This window comes from Sinocyclocheilus anshuiensis, unplaced genomic scaffold, assembly GCF_001515605.1.
Source record: "Sinocyclocheilus anshuiensis isolate Anshui unplaced genomic scaffold, SAMN03320099.WGS_v1.1 scaffold1442, whole genome shotgun sequence".
NCBI classification, from domain to species: Eukaryota; Metazoa; Chordata; class Actinopteri; order Cypriniformes; family Cyprinidae; genus Sinocyclocheilus; species Sinocyclocheilus anshuiensis.
In genome coordinates, this window is record NW_015558616.1 from 97,286 (window position 1) to 110,176 (window position 12,891).

At 36.4% G+C, this 12,891-nt stretch overlaps 1 pseudogene; it reads left to right on the plus strand.

Annotated features, from left to right (window-relative positions):
• LOC107680338 (glycine receptor subunit alpha-4-like) overlaps positions 1-12,891 on the plus strand; it is a 39,320-nt pseudogene that overhangs the window by 14,215 nt on the left and 12,214 nt on the right.

Below are 12,891 nucleotides of genomic sequence, written 5' to 3' on the forward strand. Positions count from 1 at the left end.
CTCAGCCGTGAGCAGTTCCCCACCGAACTTTTTGTTCGGTGGGGAACTGCTCACGGCTGAGCAGTGAGCTAAATTGCAATATTTCTCAATATTACTGTTTTTACTGTATTTTAGATTAAATGCGGCCTTGGTGAGCATAAGAGACTTCTTTCAAAAGCATTTACAAAAATAATTTAAAAAAAATCTTACTGACCCCAAAATTTAGAATAGTGTATACTGTCTTACTTGATTTTGTTTAAGGCTGCAAAAAAACTAATCTAAGAGGATTAGAGAAAAGCATGAGAAAAGAGGTGAGAAAAGCATGAACATACCTAAAAACATACCTAAATCATAAAATTTATATTCAAAAGTATTAATAAATGATAACACTGGCTTTTTCAGAAGGGTCTGACAAAAATGTGTAATGAACACTCTGAAAAAGGAAAGGTCTAAAACACTGAATGGCAGATTGACGATCCTGAAATGTCATGCATGGTCCCTGCTGAGAGAGATGGGCCTGTGGGACCCTCTTGGGAGGGTGAATCTGATAGGCTCCGCTGCTTATTGCTCCGATAGCGCAGATCACATCACAAAAAGACCCATCACAGCTCTCTGTCAGAGTGCTGGCACCATCAGACAAGTAATCAGAGAAGTTGGAGCACTGCCTCACAGACAGACAACAGACATTCCCCACTGTCCCGCAAGGTCTGTAATGAAATAAGGTGATGAAAATAAGGCTGAAAGGACAATATATTGAGAATATTTATTTTACATTTAACTTTTTTAATGGTGCTGTATCTAAATGGTAATGTATTCATATCTTTGTTTGCTTGATTGTCTACAAATTAAGTGGGAAAAGCAGGTGGGCTCATTTGTTGTACATTTTTGTGAGATGAAGTACCAATTAGCCATGTTACCATTTGATTACAATTAATGTAAATAACAACCTTGGTGAATAAACAATCAGATGAGTGGTTTTCACATAAATTACTTGCACAACAAAGCCTATTCTTTTAATTGATACTATGGGGCTTTATGTAACCAAGCAACACTAATGACTTTTTTCACTACATACTGTACCGCCAATTATGTCTAATTTTTGAAAAGACAGTTGCTGGAACATGAATTGTGCATTCAATTTCACATTCAAATATCTATTCAAATCATTCCATTAATTCCTTTTTGTGATCAAAAAGAGAAAAATAAAGGCTACAACAGACATATTTTATTAGACTGGAAAAAAGGCTTAGCGCACATTTCCCTGCAAATCAGTATAAACTTCACAAAAACAGCTCTCGTGTCTTAATTATTGCACACCAGAGCATTGAGCTGATAACTTGGGAACGCTACAACTAAAACACAGTTTAAACAAATCGTGAATCTGCGGAGAACAGTGGTTAGAGGCAAAAAGGAAGATCAGATTAAAAAATGAGACCATCACGCCATTAAGTGTATTTCTCAAGGTTTTCAGCAACAGAGAATAAATTTAGCATTGAAAGATGATCTAATCAAATGGGTCTTCTGAGATGTCAGAGACAGCCTCCCCCAAGGTTAAAGACTGCATTATGAATTAAAATGTGTAATCTGTGGGCTGTGAGGAGTTTCAGCTGAGCTTGACTTTTAATAAAGTTATAAACTGAGTTGTATACTTGCAATAAGCCAGTGAGATATACATTTCCTCTGAGTTGCTTTTGCACACATCAATGATCTAGTTTAGAACAATGGCTTTTCTACAGACACTAATAATGATGCAGGATTTGTAAACAGCAAGGAATAAGCCTTCTTGGGAAAGAGCTGTGAAGCATCACTAATTATTTTAGAGCTTTCAATCTCACTCTAAAACCAGATTGATGAAAAAACTTCTACAGGTAAAAAAAGAAAAAAAGAAAATGCCAGCTATATTCTCCAAATTCACCCTGATCATGCATTTATTTCCACTTGTTAGCATGTTATTTTAATATCAATAATATACTATTATAGTTTTAGTAATTTTGTTATGTTTTTGTCATTTTTATTAGTTTTTGTTTGTTTAAAAAAACGTATCTATTTTCTATGGTTTTAGGTAGTAATAACCTTGTAACATATTAGTTACCAAAATCAGTTCTGCTGCCATCTTGCATGGTGGGATATCAGGGACAATGTGATGACATAAACTGTATAAACAAATGCACTGATTCACTGAATCAGACAACAGTGTCATATACATAATAAATGCCCATAATGTCCAAAATAGACAAGTGCTATTAAGAAAATGATTGACTCTTTTGACTGAAAGACGAGATGTCTGTTACTACAGCCAGCATATTTAGAAGTCTTATTTCTGCATGGTCTGTCTCTTCTACCATGTACTGCTTCTGGTAGTTCCTACGTGAATGTCAGCCTAGAAAAAAAAATCACATTGAAGGCTTACAAGATATTCCTGTTGTGACATCATTGCTGACAAATGTAGTTTATTTTAGAGGTTTTTTCACTTCCATTTTCACAAAGGGCAACTTTGGCCTGTATGTGTGAGCCATGTCATATTCCAAACATGTTTTTCTACCAAGGCATCTGTCCAGTCACTGCTTTAGGGCAGTGGGTGATTGAGTCCACATACTACCATTATATATCCCCCTGTGTCTCCATGGACATGGAATATTACTACAGAAGGGACATAGATCACATCAGCCAAGGCAAATGCAACTTGGAAAATTGCAGAATGAAAAACCAAATCCTATTCCTCCTATGATGCTGTTGATCAAAAGGAAAGCATGGGTAGAAAAAGTATAATTGGGAGGGGAGGGGGGGGGAGGGGTACCAAATGGAATAGAGAGACTGAAATGTACTGTTTTTGAAATTACAGCAATACAGCACTTAAAAGCATGAAGATCCAAAGTGTGAAATATGCTTGAGTTCAAGCGTTTAAGGAAATGAGATGTATTTTGATGACAGGTATGACCTGTTAAACTCTATCTCATATTATGCTAATAGCTCTAAAAATCTGGACATCCAATCCATGAGTGTCTAATGACTGTCATTTCCCCTGCCTTTGGTAAAAAGTGGCCACTCTGAAAATGAATATGCTTTCTGATGACTGGCTTCCTAATGAAAAGCAATTAATAGCATATGTTTGCAAGTCATGTGCAAAGTATATGCTGGGACTGTGATTATCATGCTCTACGAAATGAAATCCCATAATGGTTAGTATGTTTTGGCAGGTGAACCAGCATAGCAATGCAAAACTTAGCTGATTCAGCCTTCTGATCAAGCCTGTTTCTAATAAAAACCAGCAACTAAAACCTAACATATTTTCAGTGGTTTATAGCAGTGTTATCTTTGTTAAAGTTCCCTTTTCCATGACAAACTGGTTTAAAAAAAATACATTACTCACCCTTATATTATTCCTATCCCTTTTACGATTCTGGGGCCATAATGAGTGAGATGGAGAAAGGATAATCTTCATAGTGCCCTTTGGACTGACCCATAATGTATCCATGATTTCATCAATTAAATATGAAACTGTATGGCTGCTGTTGTCTATGGGCTTAAAGCTACGAACTGGACTTACTCTACAGTTTGTCTGAGATCTACAGGCATGTGAGATAATAAAGCTGGTCAATGAATCTTTAAATGAATATCAGTGGATTGTCAACGTGTTCAAATATAATCAGTGTTAATGGGATAGTTCGCTCAAAAATCTGCTGCCATTTACCCACCCTCATGTCATTCCAAATCTGCATGAATTTCTTCTTTGGAAAACAAAATATATTTTGAAATGTGAAAATCAGCTATTCCTTTAAATAATAATATTCTGTAGTCTCAGTAGGTCCTGGCAAAGTCTGTATTTTTAACATTTATCTTGGAATGAATATTATGTACATCTGTAATTGTGGTTTCACAGCCGATGAGGGAAACCAGGACTTGTTGAGTGTCACATGCGGCACTGTACTTATACTGTGAAGAACATAAGGACTCAAATCATGTGTATCAGCAGAGTCAGACCTCTTATGAAGCTTCTCATTCCAGCATGTTGCCCCAAGGTCTGTCTGATAATATTGCAGCTGCCTGGGCTGAAATCTATCCAGATTTACTTTCCTTTGGAAGAGTTGGCAGATTGTAGTGCTATATAACATGTAGTGCGAAATCTCTCCCCTCACAATTAGCCAAAATAAAAATATGGGAGAAAAAAAACTTGATTGTTTTACAGTTTTATCCACAAAACTTACTAATAAATAAGTATTTTAAACATGCAAAAAAAAAAAAAAAAAGTTAAATATGAATCTTAATTGCAAATCTAAATTATATTTAGGAAATAAATTACTTTTAGCTGTTATGAGCTAAATCACAATGTCAACAAACAAAACTGGGGCACATGAAACAACTTGACAGAAAACTGTAATAAACAGAAATCTGCCATATGAGGTCAAAAGAACCATTATATAATTTTTGTTGTTTAACCAATTAAATGGATCACATATGGAATAATGACAAAGTCAATATTTTCTGCTCAAAAACAGTTTCTGGCTGTTTTTTTGTTTCTTCATTAGAAACATAAAACTGTCACATCTTTTTAAAAGGCAAAAGAGTCACCGCATTTTCAAATTGATTTTGAAGCATTAGCATGATTAATTTCAGGATGGTGATAAAACAAGAGAAAATATCTGAGTGTGTTGAGCAAGGAGTGTTGAGCAAGGAATGCGTGTTAAATATTCTTGTCATTCCTCAGACAGGGACTCAGGGATCAGACAGTGGTATCGGGCCCTGAAAGGTCAGGCTCATTAAAAGTCCCTTACTTGCATCTCAATGATTCAAGAAAAAGCCCAAGCTTTCATTAAACAAGCCTCTTGTACCCTTGTAAAGCTTCCTGTGGCGCCATTACCAGCAACCCCAATGGCCTTATGAGCAGGCCGACAGATGCCGTTCCTTGTCAGACGAGAGGCAAACACTTAACATTATGTTCAGTTTATTACTGGTTTTTCTTCATTCATTTTCAGCTTTTTTTCCAGATCGAATTTTTTTTTTTTTTAATGTTGTTTTCTGTCTTGACGTTTCTAGCTTCTAATTTCATCCCTACCACAGCAGATCTGTGTTTATAAGCTGCCGTCCTGGGAATCCCCTAAGCAACTCCCTCTCATTGTATCCCCTCAACATTTCCACACTTCAGGAACACTCCACTCACACTTTGATGAGTAGCTCTCATGTTTGCACAGTTGACAGTTGCACACGTGACTCAATTGCTGTGCTGGTACAGTTCTGTTTTATGGGAATGGATCTGAGATACTGTGAAGTGAGGAATGCTATGAGGCAGTTATTATAAATTCATGACGGCTAAAGAAGGGGTCAGCCATCTCTCGAGGCGTACAGTAATAAAAAAAATGCTGTGGTCATCACCCAGTTGAAGGCAACGGCCCAGAATGAAACAAGCTTAGATCTGCCTCTGTTAACATCCCCCCAGTTATTTCCCAGACTCCTCTGAAAAGTTCAGAGAGGGGAATGTTATCCTAATCTTGAATTATACCACCTTGAAAACTTTTCCGCGTTGTCGTGGTAAGATTCTATGTAAGATTCAACACACAGGCATTGTGCATCTCTATAATCAAATGCAGCAAAACCTCCAGACAATTACAGTTTCACAGGGCAGCAGGTCAATCACAGAAGTTAATTAATGACTTTTTAATTGAACACTGTTGACAGACTGCTTTTGTGAGAAATTCCAGTTAACGTGACTGGCTAACTTAATCTTTTCAATGCATGTGAATAATTATTGTCGTGCCTTTAGTGAACTTTTCTGTTGACTGTCTGACAGATTTATTACACCATCCACTCATCCACTTTCTGTTTTATCGTTCTGAGCTAGCGTGTTCGGTTAAATGTTCAACATGGGAAATTGTATTACAGGAGATCTGAGTTTCATGTCAATATTTCATGCAGACTAAAGAGATAACTGTCATAGGAATTTGTCTTTCAATGTTCTTCTCTACATGCAGCCCTGAAATATTTTTTTCCAAGCTGTCAGAGGAAATCATATTTCAGACAAATTATTACAGATCATGCAAAGACAACTATAATTATAACAAAATAATTGACACATTATTTTAATTTTAAAATACAGATAAAACACTAATGCAAAATTATTCTATAAAATAGTTCAAATTATAATTAGGAAGTGTGGGGTAAGCGGTGCCACTTTTTACTGTCCAGAATGAGATGGGTAAAGATAAAAAGGAGGCAAAACTAATCCTCCTAATTATATTTCAGGAAGTCTGCTATCAACCAAAAATGAGAATAACATAGGGCCATAGAAATATGACTAACAAAACTGCCACACATTATGCGTCATGCCAAAGGGTAAGCAGAATGCTTGCAAATATAAATAAATGTAAATATATGTCTATGCAAAAATAAATGAAAAAATATATTTAAAAAAAATTAAATCATGCACTATCCCATTCCAAAGTTTTATCTTGATACACATGATATAGTCATAACCCAGTAAGGAAAACATTTCAAATTTACAGTTTACCCTGCAGTACCTGGAAGACATTAACCCTTTATTTAAAATTGAATGGCTAATTTTTGGGTCAAATAATGTTCATGGTTTTATGTACTGCCAATTCACCACCTCTGTAATTTTGTTGACAAAATTCCTTCCACCTACCATATATTTCAGTTTGACAAGTAAAAGAATGCTTTTAGTAAAAAAAAAAAAAACACCTTATTTTTCTCATGGCATTGCTCATCACAAAAGGCAAATGTATATCTCTAAATATAAGGTATGCATATTGGCCATAACCGCTTTTTTTACTTTTTTTTCCCCATGGATGGATCTGGACTGTACCCCTTTATGTAATTAAAACCTTTCATTTTACCATTACAAATGGGGAGCATGTATACTATAATACCACTACACCCACCACAGCTTCACAATGGATATTGTAAACATGTAGAGTCTTATCACTGGCCTGAAATGACAAGTTTGTGCATTTCAAATGTGAATGCGTAATCTTTTCGGAATATTTGAAGTGGTGCTGCATACCATATAACCAAAACAACAGAAACCATGGATTACACCCAGCACAAACACAAGCAATGGACCTTTGCCATGGCTTCTTGCCATGGCTGTGCTTTGTGTGCCTGAGCCACATATTATATAAACCATTTCACTGGGGATTAGAATGTAATTGGACTGTCCGTAATACACTATGGTGTTAAGAAGAACATTGATTGTTTAGGTGAGACAGAGAAAAAGAGGGAGAAAAAGAGAGAAAGCAAAACATATGGTTTTTCTTGTAGTGAAAGATAAAGCAAGAAAGAAGAAAACCAACTTGTAAAGAGCTCAATGGAATGAAGCTTCCCAAGTTCAGAAAGACTTGGATATGAACTTGGCACAGTTGGTGTATCAGCCGTGGGGCCGTGAGCTTTATAAATACAATCTGATGCTGATGGTACTTGGATGCAAACGTGAGTCAGACACTCAAGGCTGAGAAACAAACGTGATTGCTGCCTCCCTCTCCTGCAACTTTAAAAAATGCATATTCTGTTCTAGCCCAGTCTCGTCATAAACCCTGCTGAAGTGGGAATGTAGGTGAAAAGCCAGATTTTCTAAGGCAGTTGGACCACATAAAAAAGAGGGGGTGATTCATTTAGCAGCTTTTCTCTTCTATTTCGGATAAACAAGAGCTCAACTGGATGATGAGGAAGCCCTGGAGCCTGTGAGGCAAATTTAAACCCATATTGGACTTTTTCTCACTCCAAGAGAGATTTGTATCTTCCAGGGCTTTGGGAAAGAACACAGCCCCTGGTTACACACTATGCAATCCAAGTAGAGATTCACCTGGGAGCTTCAACTAAAATTCACTCCACATTTACTGTGGTAAAAACAATGAGAAAGACTCACTGAGTACTTCTGAAGTATCAAGAAAGAAAACAATCCCGTCGAATCCAAGACTCCAGCCTCTGGGATCCACTTGCTCCGGCCTGGCAGGTCTGTCAGGCACAGTCTGAGTCCCGCTGGAACTGGAATCAAAGTCGTCTCCCTCAACTGTCACATTCCCAGCATTTCAATTGAGCCATCAGTCTGTCAGACACAATGCCTCTCCCTGCCTAGGGATTTAGGGGCTTCTGTTTTTCTTTGCCATGATCACTGTGACAGGCTTCTGTAAAAACACAGCATGAAGAACATATATTTAATGCATTATGCTTCTGTATTCCCTGCTGAATAGACCGGTACAAATATAAGATTTGGATGATGGTGTGCTAGTTCCACCAGTTAGGACATGCATGCTGGTCTTTTCAACAAATTTATTTGAACAGTTCTTTTTAAAAGATGTGTTAAAACCATTCATGACAGTCATTATCACTGACTGTATCTGTTGTCCTTTTCCTCACCTTTCTCTTTCTGGCTTCTTTTCTACTCCCCTTCTTCTTTGCTTTTCTCTATCTCTGGCAGACTGGGCTCCTGTAAAGAGGAGATAAAGTCCTCCAGCAGGCCAGCCCCAAAGCCAATGTCCCCATCTGACTTTCTGGACAAGCTGATGGGAAGAACCTCCGGCTATGACGCTCGCATCAGACCCAACTTCAAAGGTGTGACAGAACGAAAACAAACAGGATTTGTCGGGATATATATGACAAAACTTGTGAAACTGGTAGCAGCTTGACAGTAGCACCTGGAAACTTAAATGAGGTGACACTAGAAAGAACCCAGTGACCTGACTTTGTATTACTCCAAATACATTAAGGAAAACAGGAATGCTCTTCTAAACGTGTTCTGTTGTTATTATTAAAGCGATACTGTAGTTCACCCAAAAATGTTAAAACTCACCGTTGTTTTATATCCATACATTTTGTTTTTCTGTGAACAACAAAAGGAGATGTTACCCCTTATTTACACTACACATGTCTGCAGCGCTTTACAGCTCAGATGATGTTTTGTTCCGTCCTCCACGTAGTGCCAGTTCACACCAGAAGCATTTCAGAAGCGAAGCGACAGGATTCGCGAGACGACGTGATTTGCCTGTCCGATGTTGTTTGTCTTGATTATTTGTCTTTTAGCATGGCTAAGTTGGCTAAATGTTTATCTTTTGTCTGGTTTAATTCTGTTTATTGTTGCGTTTATTGCTATGTCCTACTTTGTTGTGCTGTAGACTACAAAGTTAATACACTTAAAAGTACAGTTATGAATGACAAGGATAAAAGATTTGTAGCTGTCTATAGTCGTCTAAAATACATCCTTAATTATCTTGTATGTATATTTCATATACCATTTCTGGCCTCCTGGCAAGGATATAGTGATGTGAAACATGATCAGGAGTCTGCACAGGGTGTTTATTTTGAATTTTTTTTACTTTTATTTTGTATTTACTGTGCGTACTGTGCGTACTGTTTACATGGTGTCCGTCAAAAATAGGCGAGGTGCCTATCTTTAGCGAAGCGGCACGGAAAGCACGGAAAGGAACGTGCCGCGGCACGGCTGGTGTAAACACAAGCATTGACTGAGTGGTCATGATCAGCTCCGAAAAAGCATTACTTAGAATTTATATAGTATTATTATTTTGAATTTTTTTTACTTTTATTTTGTATTTACTGTGCGGCTTGGACATGGTGTCCGTCAAAAATAGGCGAGGTGCCTATCTTTAGCGAAGCGGCACGGAAAGCCGCTTCTGGAACGTGCCGCGGCACGGCTGGTGTAAACACAAGCATTGACTGAGTGGTCATGATCAGCTCCGAAAAAGCATTACTTAGAATTTATATAGTATTATTTATACACAATTATAGCAATATTTTGAATGAGCTATTATAATTTCACTTTTCAATTTCATCTTAAGTTTCGATATTTTTGTGCTTTTGTCACAAAAAAGCGCATGTATTAGTTTCTTCATATATATTTCTAATTAGCTTTAATTATTATTTAATTTAAGATACGTCACACCAACCTACCATATGCTTTCTGAAGACTTTGCATATAGTGCAGAAGTCACATGGACTACGTTTATGCTGCTTTGATGATGCTTTTTGTAATTTTTTGAGACTGACAATTGCCCGTCACCATTTTCTTTTGTTATATGGAGAAGATAAGAGTAAACATTTAGCTACATTTTTTCTTTTTGTAGGTAGAAAACTGGATCATGATGGAATTTCCATTTTTTTGGGGTGAACTACCCCTTTAAATCCCCCTTTCATCTATTTTTCACTCATTCTCCAAACTTCTCCATACAAAAGTAAGTGTTAGTCTAAACGTAAGAAACTTCTCTCTTCTATTTTAACAGGACCAGCAGTAAATGTCACCTGTAATATTTTCATCAACAGCTTTGGATCCATTACTGAGACAACTATGGTATGTAATCACACTGGTTCAGTTTTGTTTAATATCAAAGATTCAGCATTGCACTTATCTTCTTATGCTACTCAGACATTGACCTAAAATGCAAAGGGGAATTCCTTCTCTTTCTCTCTATTCTTTCGGGCAGTATGCTCTGTTACAATTATATTACTGAGTGGATTTTATTCGCTTTCTTGACTTCTCCTTGCCTCAAGGAGTACATCACTTAGAAGTTTAGAGTCCAGTGGGTCAGCTGATGTGCTGATAATGAACTGTCCACCATGCAATTAAAGCGAAAAATTGAGAGAACGGCCAGGATCTTGAAGGGGGAAAAAATTAAAGGGTGATATACCCATCCTCTAAATCCTGTGCTTAGCACTAAATGTCTCTGTCAGCAGAATGTTTCAGTTGACCATTGCAGATTGCCATTGTTAACGGTCTGTTAGTCCATTAACTTGGGATTTGAACATTGGAAATGGAGGACTTCCAACAGAATTTAATGTCAAGGGAGAACAAGTTTACTTGCATGTTTAGATCATATCTGTTTCAGCTTGTTAGGTTTGCAATTAAAACACTAGAAAAAGAACAACTAAAACAAAGAATGTACATTAATAATAATCAAATCCAGAAACTGACCTAAGATTTCAGGACCTAACGGAGTTTTTTCCCTCTTTCCCTACAGGATTATAGGCTTAACGTTTTTCTACGCCAGCAGTGGAATGACCCTCGATTGGCCTATAGTGAATATCCTGACGCTTCTCTAGACCTGGACCCTTCTATGCTGGACTCCATATGGAAACCTGACTTGTTCTTTGCTAATGAAAAAGGTGCAAACTTCCATGAAATCACAACAGACAACAAGCTGCTGAGGATCTTTCAGAATGGGAATGTGCTATACAGCATTAGGTAAGCAGAGAATTCTCTCATAAATTTAAGAGAACAGAGGGAAATTTACAAGAATTAGTGCAAAAGAGCTATAATGCAATAAACATTAATTTAACAACATTAGATGTACGATTAAACCCTAATGTACACAACTGATAAGAAAAAACTAAGAAGAATCATGTTATTTCAACAAAAAAACATCAAATATGAAGTGTCATGCAGGGAATTCTGGGAGTGTCAATTTACAGTTTTTCACTGTAAATTATACAATGACTCTTTCTTTTTCACTTCCAAAAACCGTATTTTTAACAGTATTTTACTGTAAAATTAAATTAAATGTAATTACATTTATTCACCGAATATAGTATGGAAACTTACTGTTAACCAGTTAACAGGTTTTTACTGTAGCATTTTTATAGTCTTTTACTGTTAAAAATCACAATCATTTTTACAGTGTACGAAACAAAAACAGATACAAAAATTCACTGCCTCATTTGGGATTCACTCTGCAATCACAAATCAAATGGATGAAGTGTACAGCCATACAGATTTGAACTCATAGAGAGACAGCATGAATGATGTTGTTCCAAACCTAAATGACTTTCCTTTTGTGGAACACAAAGAAAGATATTTTAAAGAATGTACAGGTTGTTTTTATATGTCATTTCAATCACTGAGGTCTAGAGCTTTCAAGCTTTAAAATGCAAAAGCATCTTGATTTTTAAAACTCTTTTTTTGATCTTTCATTCAAAGGATCCAATTCAAAAGAATAATTTTTTCACAAATCACTACTTTGCTCATAAACAAACCACACAAAGCTTGAATGACTTCAAGAATACATGGAATATAGAGCATGACTCATATGGACCATTATATATATAAAAAAAGTGTTTTTGTGTCATTTTGAAGCTTGATAGCCACATTCTCATTCACTTTAGTTATATTAAAAAGCTTGGTCTGACATTTGTTAAAAAATAGAGACATGGGGGTGAATAAAAAATTAATTTTTGAGTTTTCTTCGCAAACTCCTTTGGTCTTTCTTTATTTAACACCTGTTTTCTGCCCTTTTTGGTTTCAACTCTGATTCTTCCCCACTTTCCTGTTTTGCGCTATGTCTCAGGCTAACACTCATCCTGTCTTGTCCCATGGACTTGAAGAATTTCCCAATGGACATTCAGACCTGTACCATGCAGCTAGAAAGCTGTGAGTACTCAATACTTCTCTTCCTCTCTCTCCCTCCCTCATCCTTCCTTGCCCTTCTCCTCTTCACACTTTGCTGCATTCAGTTCTTCTGACACTGATATGGAGTTTAAATGTATGCACTAATAGCCACAATCACCAAGAAGGTGAAACACAGTGAACATACTTAAAAACCATTGTTGCATAAGGTGAACATATACATTACCGTTATAAATTTTGGGAACGGAAATGTTTTTGAAAGAAGTGTCTTATGCTTATCAAGCCTGCATTTATTTGATCAAAAATACAGTAAAAATATTATTACAATTTAAAATAATATTTTAAAACGTCATTTATTTTTGTGATGGCAAAGCAACCATTACTCTATTCTTCAGTGTTACATGATCCTTCAGAAATCATTCTAATGTAGTGATCTGGGGCTGAAGTAACATTTCTTCGTATTATCAGTGTTGAAACATTTGTGCTACTTAATGTTTTTGTGGAAATGTTTATACTTTTTTTTTTTTTTTTTTACAATATATTTTGATGAA